The following is an 18368-nucleotide window of genomic DNA, read 5'->3' as shown; positions in this document are numbered from 1 at the left end:
TTGAGGAACAGGAGGTGTTCTGGTGATGGGCTCTCTCAGCCGTGCCACCTGCAAACAAGTCACGTTATGTCTTACCTTTAAAGTACAAAACCTGTTTCTCTTAAGTTTTAAATTGTCCACTATTGACACAACTGAATCAAACATTTAAGACTGCAGAATATTGCAATACTACATAACCTGTTGTCATTTGGTATCTTGAAATAATCAGTTCACGCCAGTCTCAAAAGGGTGTTTGTATATGAAGCTTTTTATTTCTGTTTATGGTGAATTTGAGATTATGAAAAGAAATAAGGCATTCTTTGTAAACTGAATAAAAGCAGCGTTTTCAAAACTCTGCAGACTGGCATTTTTGAGGGCAAATTAGATCAAATGGCTATCAAGGAAGGAAGGAAAACCTTTCTGGTTTGGTCCTACAGCTGCTGGCAATTTTGAGGAGCGGACTGTCTATTGGAGCCGCATATCTGTTTGCAAACTGGTTTTGTTTTACCAAGCTGACCGCGGTCTCATGTAACTAGTATAGTAAGAAAGCAAATGTATTTTGTAATGTACTGATTTTTGATATTTCAGCAGGGCTACAATAATGTTCAAGGAGGAAAAATATGAAAGGCCTGTTTCTGTTTGGCTGAGGACATGTGATCTCCTGGGATGAAAGGAAAATTGATGCGCAGAGCCTCACCCTAACCTTCCTCCTGCCAGCGGACCCTGGCCAGCCAGACCTCTTCTTCCTCTTCCCAGGCATTTCAGTTAGGTATATGCTTGTTTGAACCGAAGAGACTGCCACCCGCAGGTAAGGGGTGTGAAAATCCCCCGCTCCTGGGTGCGAGGCGAAGGTGCCCGTAGGCCGGGCCCGCGCGCCAGCCTCTGCTCCTGGGCCGCAGGAGAGCCTGCGGCCGCCCAGCCAGGCCTTCTCTTTGTTCCAGGGGGAAGGATTTCCTCTACCAGCACGCTTCCCTGTGACGTATTATGAGTCTGAAGTGTTACATTTCTGACTTGGGCTTGGCTAGAGACAAAAGGGTTCAGTTGCTTTCTTAAATTTCCATCAGCATTGGAAAGAGGAGGAGGTAGGGTGTTTACAGCCAGTGGCTTTGGGGGGGAAACGCTTCTCAATGTAAATGCCTTTAGTGTCTTTCTGGCAATATTTCAGTTGGTCTTCACTTTGGTTAGAAAAAAAAAAAAGTATTCAGCTACATATGTTACACGATTTTTAAGCTGTAAGGGCAAAATCGAATGATCAAACTTCTTGGTTTTGTTTTTTTTTTTTTTGTTGTTTTTTTTTTTTTGGTTTTTTTTTTGCGAACTGTATACAACAAAGTTCCTTGAAACTGAAATTGATACTGGTTCTAATCATGACCTAAACAATATTCCTGACAGAGAAAAGCAACAAGCTTAAACATTTTCTGGAAAATTATGGAGCTAAAGGCCACACCACAGACATGATTTTTTCTCTGCTACTAAAAGCATATCTGGGTATGTCGTGTTTTCTTCCATCGGAGGCAGATTCTTTTATTTTCAGTAGGGTCAGGGATCCAAAGTAACTCGTGCAGACGTGAGCTTTCAGAAAGAAACCGCTATACATGTTGGTGGCGTGAGGATGCAAAATCCCCTCAAGCTGAGAGGGTGAGGGTGAGGCTGCCGCTGGGTTGGGGTGAGCAGGCAGCACTCCGCTACGCTCGGGATCGGGGCTCCTCACTTTCTTTCTTAAATATGGGTGGAAGAGTCCTCACGTAGAACTGAAAATAAGTGGCTTGGCTGGAAATTAGGCATTTGCTGCAATGACAGGAAAGGTCTAATAAAGCTGTGTAGGAAAGTTCCCCCCTCCGCCCCCAAGGCAAAAGAAGCGGGGACAGCTGTGATTTGCCAGGTTATCGTGTTCAGACTCCAGTTACATGAGTTTACCTATTGCGTGCCCTGCGTGTAACCAGGATAAATCGTTTGAGCATTCTTGGATTGAATCCCAGAGTAACAACATCAGACAGAAAAGAGTAATGTGGTGCTTTATTTTGTAATTCTGTGTAAGGTGTTTCGTTGGGTTTTTTTGGGGGGCGGGGTGCGGCGGGTACTCTACCTAGATGCCAGCCTTTGCGGCTCAGCACCTCAGCCCAGTTTTTCTGTATGATACAGAATTATTGACCATGACAAGAATGAAAAGAAAACTTTATTATTTTTTTTTCCCCCCACCCCAAGGTTCATCTTCCAAGTTCTTACCAGATGTCAATGTAATATTTGGACCGTACAGCTCACCGTGAGGTTTGGTTGTTACGCTTTGGTTTAAGGTGGGTCTGAAAATAAACAAGTTGCTCTCTCATCTCAGCCACATCTGCAAAACGTTGCTTTCTGATGTCCATAAAGCTGATGTTTCTGGGTTCACAGGAGGCATCCCCTCCTACCTATGCCAGAATGATGATGATATTTGGGCACAGTAGAGGGCGAGTGAAAACCTTTTTCCATCTTGGTTTGGGAAGTCTGGTTGTCAGCCACAGGCTCTCAAGATCAAAGAAAAATGTTTTAATTTTGGCCAAAATCTTGCAGAATGAAGAATGTGCCCAGTAAAGGTTAGCTGATCCTGCATGGTTTTATTAGTATTCTGGGCTTCAGTCAGGAGATTAATAACGGCCACAGACAGTGTCTCCTCATATTAAAGTGTCTTCACATGAGTAGTTTGGGTGAGTGCAAAAGGACTGCAAGGCACAAGCAAGCTGTCTTGTCTCGCCCCGACTGACAATGAGTCAACACTTTAATATAAAGAAGAGACAGTTGGTAACAGTCATTAACATAACAAAGTGCCCTATAGATCACTCCAAATTCATCTGTTTTTAAACAAATGTTTTCCCCTGAGAAGTGGCAACAGAACAATTTGTTGAATGTGTCGCTGCCTGGGCCACCCCGTTCTGCTGGTGGTGGGAGAGGTGCTCCTGCAGGATGCCTGGTCCTGAAACCTCCAAATAGAGGATGGTATTTTCTTGCAGTGACAGTGTGCTATTTTTTTTATTTTTTAGCCCGATTTCCTATCAAAAGTGGACTCATGGGGTGGTTTTGCATGTGTTTTCTTATTTTTAAACCCCCGTCCCTGTCTGTTGGCTTCTTCCATTGGACAACTTCAAGAAGACCTGACTACTTCTAATACGGGTAAGAGGAAAAAGGAGTCTGACAGGCTGCTGGTCCTCCGTGTGAAGGAGAGGCACAGGCTCGGCCACCGTGCTCTGTGCTTGGCCAGATCCCTGGATGAGCAGCAGCAGCGACTCTGTGCTGGCGGGACAAATGGTGGGAAGCAAGAAGGAAGAGGGGAAGAATGAATCAGGGTGTAGCGCTGGCAGCTGTCATGTACACGTGGCATTGAAGGTGGCTGCGTGGAGGCTAAGAGTAGTTCCAAGGAGGGAAGAAGTGCCACGCACCAGAGCAGGTCTGTTAGTCTGGTGCTCATGGAGGAATCTGCTTGTCTTCTGTACGTATGCACTGGGATGATGCAAGAAATGCCTTGGTTGAACGTACCGAGAAGCCATCACGTGTCTACCCAGAGCAACCTGGTTTTGTCATTGCTGTAACTCACACATGCTCTTGCACTATGGTAAGGTGACGGCTGTCTCCTGCGGTTTCTGAGGACTGCCTGCCGGTGGCAACAGGGCTGGGGCACGCTGGCAGTGGGTTTGGATCCTCCTGCTGCTGCGAGCGGACTTTGCTGCCCAGCAGACAGCCTGAACAGAAGCCCCGATTCCTGGCACCGACGCAATGGAAGGGTTCAACTCTGGAGAAGGTAAATGGTGGGAGTCTGGGACATGCTGCTGGCTGGCACCAAGGGTAGAGGTACAAAAGCAGCCTAGGCGGGGGGTGGTTTTGAGAAGCATCAATTCACCTCTTACAATTGTGTATCTGACTTGGCTGCGACATCACCTTGAGGGCAGCTGCAGGCCGGTCGGACACCGGGTTTGGGATGGCGGTGTGTGTTCCGGCACCTGTTGCTCACAAGCACAAGAGAAATCCCTGGCTCTCCCCCAGCTGCCAGTGTCCGAGGGGAACCGGCCGGACCTCCTCCACCTCCTTCTGCCCAGCGCGGCCGGGACAGCCGTGTGTGCTGGGCGTTCATCTCTCCGGGGCGTGGGGGGAGCATGAATGCATCCCTTTGTGCGGGGCTGCACTGGGGGTCGTGCACTCCTTCAGGGATGCGGAGAGCGGGTTGGAAGATGCCCGGGTGGGACCTGGCTGGGAGAGGGGCTGCGAAGATAGTGGGAGCAGCTCAGCAGCCCCCGCGCTCATTGACTTAATTGGCGCTGCGCGGCGGGGCTGGAGGAACGCAAGATGGCCGGGATTCTCACGGCGTGGGGAGGCTCGCCGGCAACGACCGGGAACCGGCCAAATCATTAACGTCAATTAAGTACAGAATGTGTAGATTACTGACATGTTATTGTTAGGGCTCTAAAGGAAATATAATTAATAAAACTCCCCCACCCACACCGATAGGCGGCCCTTTGTGTTCCCCGTGCTTTCCCCTGCCGGCAACGTCTATCTCCTCCCGCAGCCCCGCGCTCCTTTCAGCAGCCTCGGACAGCATTAACATTTGAATTAACATAAAATCACTTTCTGAAATCTGTTAACATTTATAGCATTGTTGTACTTTGCCTGATTATTGCATTTTTTTCTGTCGGTTTGAGCTCGGTGAGTTTTTTTTTTTTTAGATGATACCAAACATAGACCCATTATGCTGCAAAAATCGCATATTTGTTTAATGATTTCCCATTGGTATCTTTGTTGCTATGAACCAAAGCAGTAAATAGAAGCTTGCGCGTTAACGCTGTGTTGTTCTACATAATAAATTTGAATATCCCCAGAAGAATATTTTTAACAGGGATTTTCTGAATAAAATGCATACGTGCCAAGGTATTAGTAATTACTTAAAATCGGGTTTTGACATTTAATGTTGACATCTAAAATATTTCCTTTAATTTTTGGTGGCCTCTGCAAACAGAAATAATGGCATTCGTCCTAGGGAAAGCTGGGTGGACAAATAACACTTTTACTCATAATGAAATGAAAAGCAATAAAGAAAATGTGCTAAATGTCAACAGTAAAGCATATCTTCTCTTCACATATTATGAGGAGAATATACCCCAAAATGTGTGTACGCACAAAAAAAACCCTTTAAGTGACTTAATATGTTTGAATATTAATGGTTTAAATGTTAATCCATTGCAACGATTCCATTTTTTGAAAACTGGCTATTTAAATACATTATTACCTCAATAAATTCTCTATGGTCACTGTGGTAGCCATAGTATGAAAAATAATCATCATAACTCTGAATTTACAAAATATCTCGAAAATTGCACAGTTTTGCTGAGAGAAACGAAAGATGAAGTATATAGTGTTTAACTCAATATTTTATCCTTGCAGAGGTTGCTCAGCTGAAAAACCAGCAGATGGAGTCTGTTGGAAGACACGAGAGTCTGGCAGTAGCCTAAGAAACCAGCTCGATTTTGTAAGCGAGCGGTGCCTGAAAACCTTTGCCATGTGAGATGCAGTTTGGAAACCTCTGCTAAAGGAGTTGGTCAAGGCTGGAGCATCTGCATTTGTAGAGAGCAGCTTTGCTGAGAACCCAGGTGAGCCGGTACAGGATCCTGTGCCCCTGGTAGAAGGGATTTGGCCAGGAGTGGTCAAAGACGGCTTGTACCATCGCTGCCGCTTTCTGCTGGATGGTGGAAAAACCAACAGGCTTTGGTTTCAGCACAGCCAACTGGTATTTTTCAGCATTAGCGGCTTGGCATTCAACTGCCCAGAAGTACAGGAGGGAGGATGTCTGGTGGGGTGCAGGCAGGGATGCTCCCAGGCGGCAGCTGTCCCATGCCCTGCAGAAGCCAAAGCCTTATGGGGCGAGCACCGCCAGCCTGGTGGAGCGGGGCAGTGGTTTGGGGTGCCGGGAGCTGCCCCACAGCACAGCCGTGCTGCAAGGCCAACCTGCTGCGGTGGTCTGGAGGGAGAATGAATGTCAGGGTCTTATCTTTCCACACAAGATGCTGCTCAGCGCTATAACACCTGTCTAAAGGCAGGCTGGGACGTTTTCTGTTGGAGAGCATCTCTGGAAGCTCGGACGCAGGTGAGGCCAGGGCAGAGCCCATGTGCAAGGCTTGTGTGTGTGGTCAGGTGGGGCGGGAAAGCTGCTTATCCCTTCTCCTCCTAGTTTTTACAACTTTTTGGTTAAAATAATTATGAGAAAAATCATGAAGCACCTCCACACTTTTCCTCTCCTGAGTGTCTCTCATTATGCTCAAATATATGTCTTCGTCCCTGAATTTCCTGGGGTTTTTAACAGGAAGAGGACTGCTATTTGCAAGTGTCAGTGCTTGCTGGGATGCTTTTTGCCTGGAGTCAGCCACTCGGACAGCAGTGTGGCAAAGCAGAGGGAGAGGAGTGGATACCTGTGGTTTCTGAGTGCTCCCCTGATGCTTTGCCATAGCAGAAGGAGGGTTGTGATCAGGGACTTTGCCAAAAGCAACAGCCAGCAGGGTCTGCAGGAGAATCATGGGCATCGCTTGTGTCCCAGAACTGCAGCACTTGAGGGGTTACGTTGTAACAGCAGTAATTATAGGCAGAAGAGGGAAGACTGCTCCACCTCTGAGTTTATTCGTTCCCATGACATCTATTCCTCATCATCATTTTCAGGTCCTGCCCCCTCCAGGCACCTCTCATCCACGCCTGCAGATCCTTGTGTGAGCAGCTGGAAGCGTTACTGCCTTTTGAACTGTTTTGGATGCATTGTCACTCAGCTAACAGCGTTCAAAGACAGTGGACGTTGGTGAGGTAAAACTTGATAAGGCTGATAAAATACCGACCCATGTAAATCAATGAGAAGTTTTGCCATTATTATTGTCTTTCGTTTGAACTCTGATGACCAGAGTAACCTGCGCATACTCTCTTAGATAAATGCTGTATCCACGCTGCTCAGCCACACGTGTTGTACACGGAGAAGCACTCTTGAGCCCTTCACGAGTCCTGAGACTGGGGACATTGAAGCAGGATGCGAAGGAGTGTGCCCAGGCGGCAACTGCAGCGCAGATACCCCTTTCACAGGGCGCAGAGTCCTGACCTGCGTACACAGGGACCGATCCTGGGGTGCCCTCACCTCGCTCAGAGTCAGGCGTCTCTGTAGGTTTAGGAATATAGCAATGGGATTATCTTCGCTGCTAAACCCTCAAAAAGCTGAGCACCCGAACTATGAATTGCAGCCTTTCCTTTCATATCTGCAGCTGAGTTTGACACGTGTAGCTGCAGCTGGCCCTACCTCTACAGTTTTATTTGATAAATCTGATTGATGATGTTTTTTTAATTCCTCTCAATCTCTTTAAATTAAAAAAAAAAGAGAGAAAGAGAAGTTGAAAAGAGCTGTAATTGCAAGTGAGCACTATAGAAACCTCGAGCCAGCAGGCACGCTTCAAAGGAAAGAGGGCCAGCCTGGACCCTTTAGTTGCTGGCTCATGAGGGCTTCAACGGCGCCTGCACGGGGACTGTGTTTTAATTTTGATCCATATCAAAAGAGCCTAATTGGAAGACACTGGGGGTTTTGATGCGTGCAGCCTCTTCAATGCAGTGAGCAGAGGCCGCCGTTAGAGCGGACACCAAAGGTGGTCTGTGGTGTGAGGAGGTGGGTGTCCTGGCAGCAGGGACCTCACTGCCAGGCTCCCCTGCTGCCGGCCTGCGCAGCCCTGCCTCCTCCCCTGCCCGTGGAGCCGTGGTTTGTGTTTGGTCGGTATGGAGGAAAAGCTTCCCCCTCGAGGAACAAGAGAGCGGCTGGGTGCATTGACCGTCCCGGCGCTGTCAGAGCGGCCCGGCTGTGCTGCGTGCTCTCACCGTCCCGGGCAGCAAGCAGGGACACCGCTTGCCCTGCGCCTGTATGGGAGTAAATTCCCCGTGCCCCGCTGGCCGCTCCTGCAGGGATGTGGCCATCACCCGTGCTTCTGGACATGCACAGCCAGCTGCTTGCATGCCCTCCTGCTGCTGCCCATCTGTGTCGGCTCCCATCCCATCCCATCCCTCCCTGCCCCAGGGAACGGGGTGCAGAGAGCAGCAGCCGTCCTCTGCTTTCCCACCACCTTCCCTGGCACGCTCCCCTGCGTGGCCGGTGAATTAAGCAACTAATTTTCATTAGTGTCAACGCGCCTGGCACCTAACTCTAAACTACCAATTAAAGTTATCGATTCTGATCAGCAAAGGTACTAAATTCCAGTCGGAACTGAAAAAGCAGGTACTAAACTTACGGAGACAATCTGTTCAATGCAGCCGCGGATTAAAGCAACTGATTTATCATCTTTGTATCTTTACAAACACTAATCCTCAGGATGTGGGTCTGGACCAGCTCCTGTGTGTTTGGAGTCTTCTCATTTCGTCTGACTGGTACAGATTTGAACTGTGAATCTCCAACTGTTGCCCTTGAATAGCTATCTCCTCAGAAACAGGTTGATTTTTTGCTTCAGCTGATTAATTCTACAGGATGATTAATTATTGTGTAAAGATAATTTTGTGTTTATTGGTTTGGGACGTGAGACTTTATCCCTTTATTTCCCGATCCTGCAAACACACAGACAGTAGTGAAGCATTACTGTTTTTCACTGACTTCTGCTGTGGATTTTCATGTGGCATTTCTCAGCCCACTCACTGAATTTGGTCCTTAGCTCACCGTGGCTCCACAAGGCATTATTAGTCCACATATCCATCTTTATATCCATGCTCTGGAGAAGGTATTTAACATTTTTCTGTTCTAATTTCGTCTGAGTGAAGGTTGCATCCAAACAGTTATTCCATTTGCCCTGCAACATACAAGACAGGTGCTTCATTCTCTCTTACTGGGTCTGAGCTGATTCAGGAGGCATGAACGTCGGCATTCCTCTGCAGCAGGAGTGACCTGTGTCTGCTCCATGCATAGCAGTAGTTTAAAAAGCTAATAGTATGTTTGAACTAAGAGTGAGAGAGAATATGAAAGAATATTATAATTGTGCATAACAGAAATTTCTATAATTAAAAATGGAATTCTCTGGCATTGGAGCAGAAACAGCAATTTTCTACCCAGTGAAGCTCCAAATTATTTTAGAGGGAATTAGATGTGTTCTCCTGGACTGTGATCATTCTGAAAGATTTTTTGACGCTAAACTGTATCTGAATATTGGAAAGAGCAAGCCGTGTTGTCCTCTCGCCTGCTGCTACCTTGAAAGTGGAAACATCGGAGACAGAAGTGTAATAGCTTTTGGATTTGTTACACAGTAATGTTCTCTCTTCACGTGATTATAACGTGTGAAATACCTTCTATACCCACTGTGTATTCTCATGCACGTGTTTTTTTGCTGTGTTTAGGCCAAGGTGGCTATTGGCTTTATCTGCAGTTGCATCCTGAGAAGCTGCCTTTATGGGCTAGGAGCCGAAAGGTGCGGGAGGTTCTGCCACGGGACAGAGAGCTGGGGTGAAGGGAGCCCCGCAGAGCGGGCTGCATGTTCGCGGCGTGAGGCACCGCTGGGCCCGGGGGCTGCGTGGCCTGGGCTTTCCCAGGCGGGCCGTCTCACAGTCCCTCCATCGCAGTGGCAAAACTGAAGACACCCCACACCCCCCTTCTTTTTCTTCTTTTTTTTCCCCTTATTTGTTCAAAATCAGCTTGGGCTGTAATCGACCGTTTCAGCACAACCCCCAGTACATTTCTGGGTTTCCCAAACCTGATCTTCCACATGCCAGGAGGCTGCCTAGATGGGCTCTGGAGATAATGGCAATGAAATATTTGGGATATGCGTACGTGCTAACTCTGGCACTAGATTGCCCTCTAGTTTTATTTCCACTGCAGTTCGCCCAAGGCTGCTGCCCTCTAGCCCAGGTTTGTCCTGGCAGTGCTCCCGTGCGCCTTCCAGGCTGGGAGCTGAGTGGTCTCACAGCGAGCGTCAGCCCGAGGGTAAACTACATTTGTGTGCTTCACTTTACTGAATGGGGGAAAGATTCAAATGAGCGCTTGCTGGCATAAGAAAAAATCCTGGCGGGCTGGCGTGACACTGGCTCCTCCGGCTGAGCTCGGCCATGGCGTGTTCGGTGTAAATCACAAGAAAGCGATCGGCGTTTGCCTCCATTAGCTCCGATATAAATATTGCTGCTCTGCCCTCGCTATCGACAGCGAGTGTTTTTCTGCCCGGCAGCCCAGTGCCCGGAGTTGACAGGCTGTTCCCATACGGAGGCTGCCGGCCCCGGCCCCTGACCCGGTGCCGTGCAGAAGAAGGTTGAATTTGTGCTTAATGTACTGGGCGGGCGCCCAGGGGAGCCGCTGCAATTCCCAGTTCTGCCACAAACTTCTACTGTGACCCGAGATAAATCATTTACTCTCTCTTTCTGCAGCAACTCCCCTTTTGGGAAGGGAGGTGGGAGCAGCAATAATAGCCTCCTTCGTCTTGTCTGCTTTAGGGCTATATTTTTAATAAAGCGTGGCACCAGCCATCTTCTATCTAAAGCGCTGCTTTCCCAAAACAGCTCGTTTTTTACTCGGCACCTAAGACATAAACCACACCTGACCAGGGCTTGCACCTAAGTTGGAGTATTGGGGCTCCGCAGTGATGCAGCGGGTGGTAAAGCACATTGCCGCAAGAGCCCCTCGGTGCTCCTGGTCCCTCCACCTCTCCCCTCGCTGGTTGTGCCCTGCTTTTCCCAAGGAAACTCTCCAGCTGTCCCCCGACATCTGTGTTAAAGCAAGAGACAGGCAAACGCTGCCCTACCTAGCAGCATGGGGAGGTCAGGCGAGGGAACATATTTTACTTGCCGAGCTGATATAATTGTTTAAAGCAAACAGACAGCTCAACATTTTTGCTAACTTACAAAATCTGGCATCGCAGGAGGACGTGTTTGGACTCAGCAAGGCCACTTTCACAGGCAAAGCATTGTCATTAATCTGCGTGTTTGGCATTGCTGCTGGAGAGCCTCCTTTTTGCTTTGAATGAGATGTATATTCATGGACTGAAAGTTGCCTGGTTTTGTTTTTATGCCGGCCGTGCAGTTTCGGTGGGGTGGGATCTCCGTGCGCAGGCACTCGGCTCTCCCAGCTGCACCGGCACAAAAGCTCTGGTCACTGCTGCCGGATTGTGGAGCAGAGTGTGAGCTGTGATTGTACTGAGGCCAATGCAATCATATCACCTGCCAGTCTGGGGAAAAACAGGGGCTAAATAAGATGACGAGTGTGGTCAGAATTAAAAGGATAAAACAGCATCTTTCCCTTAACGAGCTCTGTTTAACATGTGAGAAGCCCACACATGCTTTATCTGTATTCTGACCAGCGAGGAGCCTTACCCAGACTTCATACAACAATTCATCACGGCCGATTTGTGCAAGGCATATTTGAGATGTAAGATGTGTGACTCAACCTCTTTTATTCCCTCATTAATTTTCTATTCTGCCTGAAATGGGTTCTTAGAGTGCTCGTCACCAGGGTACGAGGGCTGGTGAAAATGGGGCATCAGGGTTTCTGCCCTTGTCTTTATCGCTGGGGTTGGATAAAGGGGCAGATGTGCAAACACCTGGGCGAGGTGTTCTGGGCGGGCTGGGTGTTCTGAGTCACCAGCACCTACTTTCCACCTGTGGCTGCTCCCGCACATGCGCAAAACTGATAATAAGGGCTGATCATTGCCCTATCATTGACAGCGTTTCTAAGAAAATCGGTGACTGAACAATCGGAGTTTGAAGTTTTTAGCTCACGTTGATACTTTTGAAGACCTCACCTGAAAGTGCTTGAAGATCTGGTTTATTTGGTCAACTTGCACGTGCATCTGCTGAACTGTGTATCTCGGGCAGATTTGCTTTCCTGCTCCGGTTCTTCTCTCCCTTCCAACACTTCTACACGTGCTTCTCACTGTGCCTTTGTATCGCGTGCTTTATATATCTTTCTGCTGCGATATGTATTAACTACTCAGTCTCCCAAGGTTCTCAGAAGATGAATGGCTTTATCTATAAGATTTCAGTAATAATCCATTTGTGTATGAAATGTGCTCTTCAGCATTAGTGCATCACAGAGGGTTGGCATTATCTGATAGCTGCAGAGGAGGCTATGGGCAGCAACCGTGTTCCGAGCTGCGCCTTGGGCTCTCCCGATAACTCCTGATGAGTCACTTAAATTCTTTGCAGTTCCCCGTATCCAAAGGCAGACATCGCTCCACTCGCTGGATGCGCGGGGTGCTGTGTGGTGTCCTGAGGGTGCACCTGTGAAGCACCCCAGCCTTCTGGGAAGCGCAACCGGTAGGCGCTTACATGCCAAGCCGTGACTCCAGGCACCTTCCCAGGAGATGCGGTGGTGGTGTAAGAGGGCTCGGTGACACCAACCGTGCTCTGTGGGGGTGTTAGAGAAGAGCATCCTCACCCATCCTCCTGCAAATCCCCACCGCTGATGCGATTGGGCTTTTCCATTCGTTTTGGGTAGTGCATGTAGCAGCATGGCAGCTCACTCCAGTGTGCAGTGGTATTCTCAAAGTACTGTCCACTGGCTTCTGATTTAATTTCAGATGATCTTAGTCCAGGCAAAAAAAAATGCAGTCTGTGCCAATCAAGAAGTATAGAGCACGCGGTAAGTACAGTTCAAAAGCTGCATTACCCTTATCTATTAGTAATGATCAATTAGCATGAAGGTCAGTGGGCAGCTTGGAAATGAGTCAGATAAGAAGGGCAGAAGGAGGATTTGAATGGAAAAGAAATTCTTGATTCATATTCGGCGTTTAAAGTCGTAACTCTGTAACAGTGGGGGTGGAGGGTAGCGTTAAGTAGTCCTGCTGTCACACTGACTCAGCCAAAGTGTAAATCATGGTGGAGAGAGTGCTGTGGCTTTTTCCTGGTGCTAAAGCATCACATTGTGCCACAGGAGGGACTGCAAGTTGCAAGAAGTCCTCCTTGCCCTCCAGCCCACCCTGAAAATCCCCGGCCAGTGTGGCCCCCCTGGCATGGCACAGCACCACAGGGCTGGTGGCTGTGGTCAGTGCTGCCAAAAGCTTAAAATTCTTGTCCTTGGCTTGCTCCAACATAGTGGGATTGGTGGTGAGGGGTGCGGGGCGTGGGCAGGGGGCCCTCCACGGTCTCCTGAGCATCAGCCCGGCAGGAAGTACCGTTCAACACACTGTTAATATTTTTTGGGGGGGGGAGAAGAAAAGAAGAAGTGTAACCAATTAATTAACTCGCAAATTTTTCACAGATGATCCATGCGTGCCACATTAAACAGCAATTGGCCCTTCCCAGTGCATATGTGCACTCTGAGATGAATAAAAAGGTATTAAAGAACATTACTGTGAGTTACCCACCCGGGGTAGCGTGGCCTCTCCATCTGAGCGGGTGTCGGAGCCGGAGCCTGGTTTCTGCTGCCAGCTGTGGCAACTCAGGCAGGGATGGCAGGGCACGTAGTTGCGGTAGACAGTGTCACAACGCATTGCCTGAATGCTGTCTTTACCCTGTCAGCTACTTTAGGGAGGTGTGCTCAAAATTATTTTATCTTCACCTGCGTCTCCGTCTGCAAAAGCAGCCAGCAAGCTGCTGGACAGACAGGTTAACGTGGGTAAGAGGAAGAGTGTTTTGGTGTGACACCCCATTTGAAGGAGAGGAGACGCAAGGCCATGCCTGGAGGGGCAGCGCAGTGGTTCTCCTTGGCTCCTGTGGTGGCTGCGGGGAGAACAGCCCGGGGCTGGGGCTGTGCCACAGGCTGCCCTGGTCCGGTGGCCACCGCTGCCTCGGGGGGTGGGAGGGACCTGGCCCCAAGCAGGGGACCCTCCTCCCCGGGCCAGGTAAAAGGCAGCTTCCTCAGAAGATGCATCAGAGCTGTTCCTGGATATAAGAACTGATGTCTGAGGCAGCTTCTCTGGATTAAAAGACAAGCAAACTGTGGCGCTCGCCCCAAATTTCAGACAGTATGATACAATCTTCCTTGTTTCCTCAAGTTTACGTATCCCAGGTTTTCCCTGTTGCTGCGGGGCTGGTTGGTGGGTGGGTGAAAATAAATCTGTGACTTTTCGGTGTGTGTAGTTTATTTCTGCTTATTTCTCCCACGCATACGTACATATGCACGCGTGCCGAGGCTTAACGAAACACTCCGCCTCCTTCCGCGCTGGGCATGCGAAGGGATACACGTGCACTGCGCCTCCAGCTTCTGTTCCTGAAATACCATATGTTCTGGCCCGCGAGCTTAAAATATCCTGATGAAGCGATGTTTTAAAGCATGAGAGCGCTACACGCAGGGTTTCTTCTCTGGAGGCTAATTAATCCCCTTAAAATAGAGAGAATAGTGAAATAGGTGCTCTTGGTACCAAGCAACTGCACTGCCTGTTGAAGATGATGAAACGTAAGTATAAAAGAGAGTAGGTAGGGGTAGGTTAAAACCGGTGTTCCTGCCTCTGACAGTTTACTTTGATGAATGCACTCATTCACTCAGCTTCACCATTTGGATCCTGCATAATCAGAGATAACAGGCGGATGGTTTGCATGAATAACTAAGTTTGTCATGTTTAATTTTCTTTAAAAAAAGAAACAGCAGTTGCTTTACCCTCATCCTTCAGGCCCAATACATATTTATAAATTGTCAGGAAATGAAAAGCCTTTTAACAGCACGCAACAAGCATGCAAAGCTAGCAGGAGGAATAACCGGGAGCGCGGGGAGCAGAGCAGCCCGCCTGCGGCTCGGGCGGGCTCACCTGGCTTCGCCGGGGAAGGCGGTGTGGGCAGAGGATGCTGAGCAGGTTGTCTGAATTATTAGGATGCGTGGCACCGATATTTGTTTTGTGTTCTGCAGACGGTGTCTTCTGACAAGTTGACATTGCGCAACAAGAAGCATTAAAACTGAAAAATAAACCCCGGTTTGGCAGTTAGCTGGTAATTCAGCGACTCGCTGTGCTGCTTAATATTTGATAGGCCGCTTGCTTTATAGTGCCTATCCCATCACTGACAATTTCTTAAAACACACACAAGGTACAGCTGGAGTTTGCAAGGAGCAAAATGATGGAGGAATGTCTTCTGCGGAGCGCTGCTGCCGGCAGCTGCGCCGTCCCCTCCAGAGCCGGTCACAGCTGCGCTGGGAGCTGCACACGCTGGAAACGAGAAGGCGAAAGGACTGACCCAATCCTAAGATGGCTTTGATCCAGCACCAGCCCTTCCCAGCCTGGGCCAGGCATAGGTGCGGGCATGGTGGCGGCTATTGAACACTGCTAATGTTAGAATTAAAAAAAAAAAAAATCCAGTCTCTTTATTGAGCAAATGATTTCTGCAGAGAATAGTGTGATATATTAAAATGTCTGTGTAGAAAGCTCCCAAGGGAGAAATTCAGAAGAAGAAAGATTGGATCACTAAAACCGAGAGAGAAACCAGGAGTCGCTAATGTGAGGCTGAAGGAAGAAGACCAAATCTAGTTAGAGGGTCTTCTAACCAGCATGGCTTTTTTCATAATCATCCTATCAAGATGATCTTTGCAATAGGTGACCTCTGACTCCAATACCAATATATATGTCACCAGACACAAATCCCTCAAGAGCTAACTCAATGATATTTCAAGTAAAAACTACTAGGCAGAAGCGCAATCTGATTATCGGCGTGTATGTAGCCTGGGAGGCACGGAAGATCTATGAATGCTGAAGCCGGGGAGAAGCACGGGGCAGGAGCAGGCTGAGCCCCACGCCGCGGTCCTGCTGCCTGGCCACCGCTGCCCCTCCAGAAGTCCCACTGAAGGCACGTGGCATGTTACAGCAGATCCCCAAAGAAAAGGAATCTTGAGCTGATTAGGGATCCCCTTGCTGGGTATTAATTTGACTTTAGCATCATTTAAAATGATCTCAGAGTTGCTTTGAATTCCAACCAGTTTACCACCCCCTGAAGAGCCCCGGGTCACTGGCAAGGTGGGTCCGGCATCGCCTGCCCTCCCCGGGGAGCCGGAGTCCCTTGGGCACCGCTGTGCGGGCTGCGAAACCGCTGCTGAGCCACTCGGCGCTGAAAGGAACGGCCAACGCACACTTGAGTGCTGTATTCGGTTTTAATGGTAAAAATGATAAATCTTACAAAAAATATCACAGAGATGAAAAGTATGAAGTGTTTGCCACTAGTAGTCATCTAGGGAATAGAGAATAATGAAATAGCAAATTCAAAACCACAAGGGCCTGTAAAACGTTGTTTTCCCGCTAAAAATATCTTACGGAAAAAATCTTTAAAGCATCAGTCCCCCTCTTTTTTATAGACCTCGCTTCACGCAAGTGCTTATGCACGTGCTTAGCTTCCCGCGTGTGAGCCGTTCTGCGGGTGCTCTGGGCAGAGCCCGGGCTCAGAGCGCTGGCACGTGGTAACGTTTGGCTGGATCAGACCGCGGCGAACGCCTGTGGGAATCTGGCAGAGGGTGGGTGTGCGGAGCCTGATTCTCATTTAGGCCGAGGCGGCTGTACGCGGCTCCCCGGGCGAGCGGGGCTCTTGCAGCGAGCGTAAGTGTGTGCGAACGCTAAACCATGTAATTAATTTAAAATCCCCTGAAGTTAACCCAAAATAGTCCCATACAGACATTGGTAGACCACAGGCATCTGAGCGCCGTGCCCTTGTCCCTCCCTGCGAAGGTGGCGGAGGCATCCCAGGGCCGTGGCGGGGGTCTCCCCGCTCGCTGTCTTCCCGCTCCGGCCGCTGCCCCCTACAACACCCGAGGGGCCGCATCCCACCCCTCCGCTCTGAGCATCTCATCTGCTGTCTGGACTGGAGAGCTTGGTCTCAAACAGAGACATTAACATTTCCGTTAATAGGGATCTCTGTGTTGCTACATAGTCTGAATTGGCCTCTATTACTTATTAATGAAGATCCAAAAGTGCATGTACTTAAGACCTTGCTTAGCTAAGGGGAGTCTTCTAGGGCCAATTTGAGTCCTATTTAATGACTAATGGCTATTGAGACATAATGTCCACTAAGCAGATATCACATCCTATTTAGTATTTAATGTTTAAATATTTAATTAATTAAACACTGCCAAATATTTAATTAAACGCCATCAGAGCCATCCTGACACTTCCACTATGCATAATGCAAAGGAAATCAGGGCTTTCCTTATCAGGCCCACAAGTAATGCAGATTCAGCCCTACCCAGAAATAGCCGGGGTCTGTGTAGCCAAAATACCTGCACTCCTACACAATAGAGAGGGGTGGTTTTAAAAAAACTTCTTTTTTTTTTTCTTTTTCCTAAAATGAGCTGAGCTAAACGTTTTGCCAGTAAATCAGGCTCTGAAGTGACACGTAGGCAGAGCAGTGGTACCGTATGCCGCACTGCAACAAGAATGCTATGCTTGTATATTGACTTTTAATTATTTAAAAGTAAATGACTGCTACTTAGCATGGCATACCTGCCAGCAGTTTACACTAGTTTTGCTTAAATATTTACTCTGCTATTCAATAAAAAATGAGTCTACTGAAGCAAAAAATGAGAACCTACTGTATCACGTGGTCCCTCTCCTACCTGTGGCATGCCAACTTCACAAAGATTTATTCACGAAGAGATGCTAGATTTTGATGGTTTTCCTGGACTAAGCCAAAATACAGGTTTAAATTATCCAGTTAGACTTCCAGCCGCAAACTGGGTCATAAATAGCAGCTTTTGACATTCGATTTCATATTTACTTATGGAAACTTGGCACTTAGAAATATAAAGATCTTTAAATCCCAGTTTCAAAATCTGGACACCCAGCAGGTACAGAAACGTTTAGGGCTGAATTGCTTATTTGAATATTTTATTACCCAGCTCCATCCTCTGATGCGTGCTGAAGCTGCTAGGTCGTGTTTCATCACTCCCAGCCTGTGTGGGGACGTCTTATTTTAATGTTCCCACATGGGATCTCTCGCTAACAAGGAATGTGGCTACCCATTGGAGAAACCATTAAAGTCACATCGTTTTTATCCTTGGATTCAAGCCATTTATTAATGAAACGAGGATACATATTTTGGGCTTTCTTTAGAGGATGTTATACGATCTTATTGGCTGCTCCGGCCAAATTGTCTTTCACTGTAAAGAGCTGATGCTCCAGTTGCTCAAATTGGGTTTTACTTATATAAACAGTAAAAAAAAAATTGGACTCACACTGTAAAAAGCCTCTATTGTTAGGACCTTTATCTCTCAAGTTCAGTGATGCTTCGCTTTGTCCGTTTGCATTTACTGAACAATCAGTTGCCTGAACAGCCAGGAGTTTGCCTACATCTATAGGCTGCTGGGATGTTTTGCATTTTCATGTTGTCCTGCCCACCCAAGCAGTAACCTCAAACTATATTCATTCCTTTCACTTCTCTGCTCCTTACAGTCTTTTAAACAAAGGTATATTGCCACCCAAGGTGGGAGTAAAACACCACCGTGCCCACGCTTTGCCCAAAAATAAATGCTAAAACTGAGC

Source organism: Vanellus vanellus, assembly GCF_965231255.1.
Source record: "Vanellus vanellus genome assembly, chromosome: 12".
In the NCBI taxonomy this organism is placed as follows: Eukaryota; Metazoa; Chordata; class Aves; order Charadriiformes; family Charadriidae; genus Vanellus; species Vanellus vanellus.
The sequence above is the reverse complement of the archived record's forward strand: the minus strand, read 5'-3'. Positions refer to the sequence as shown.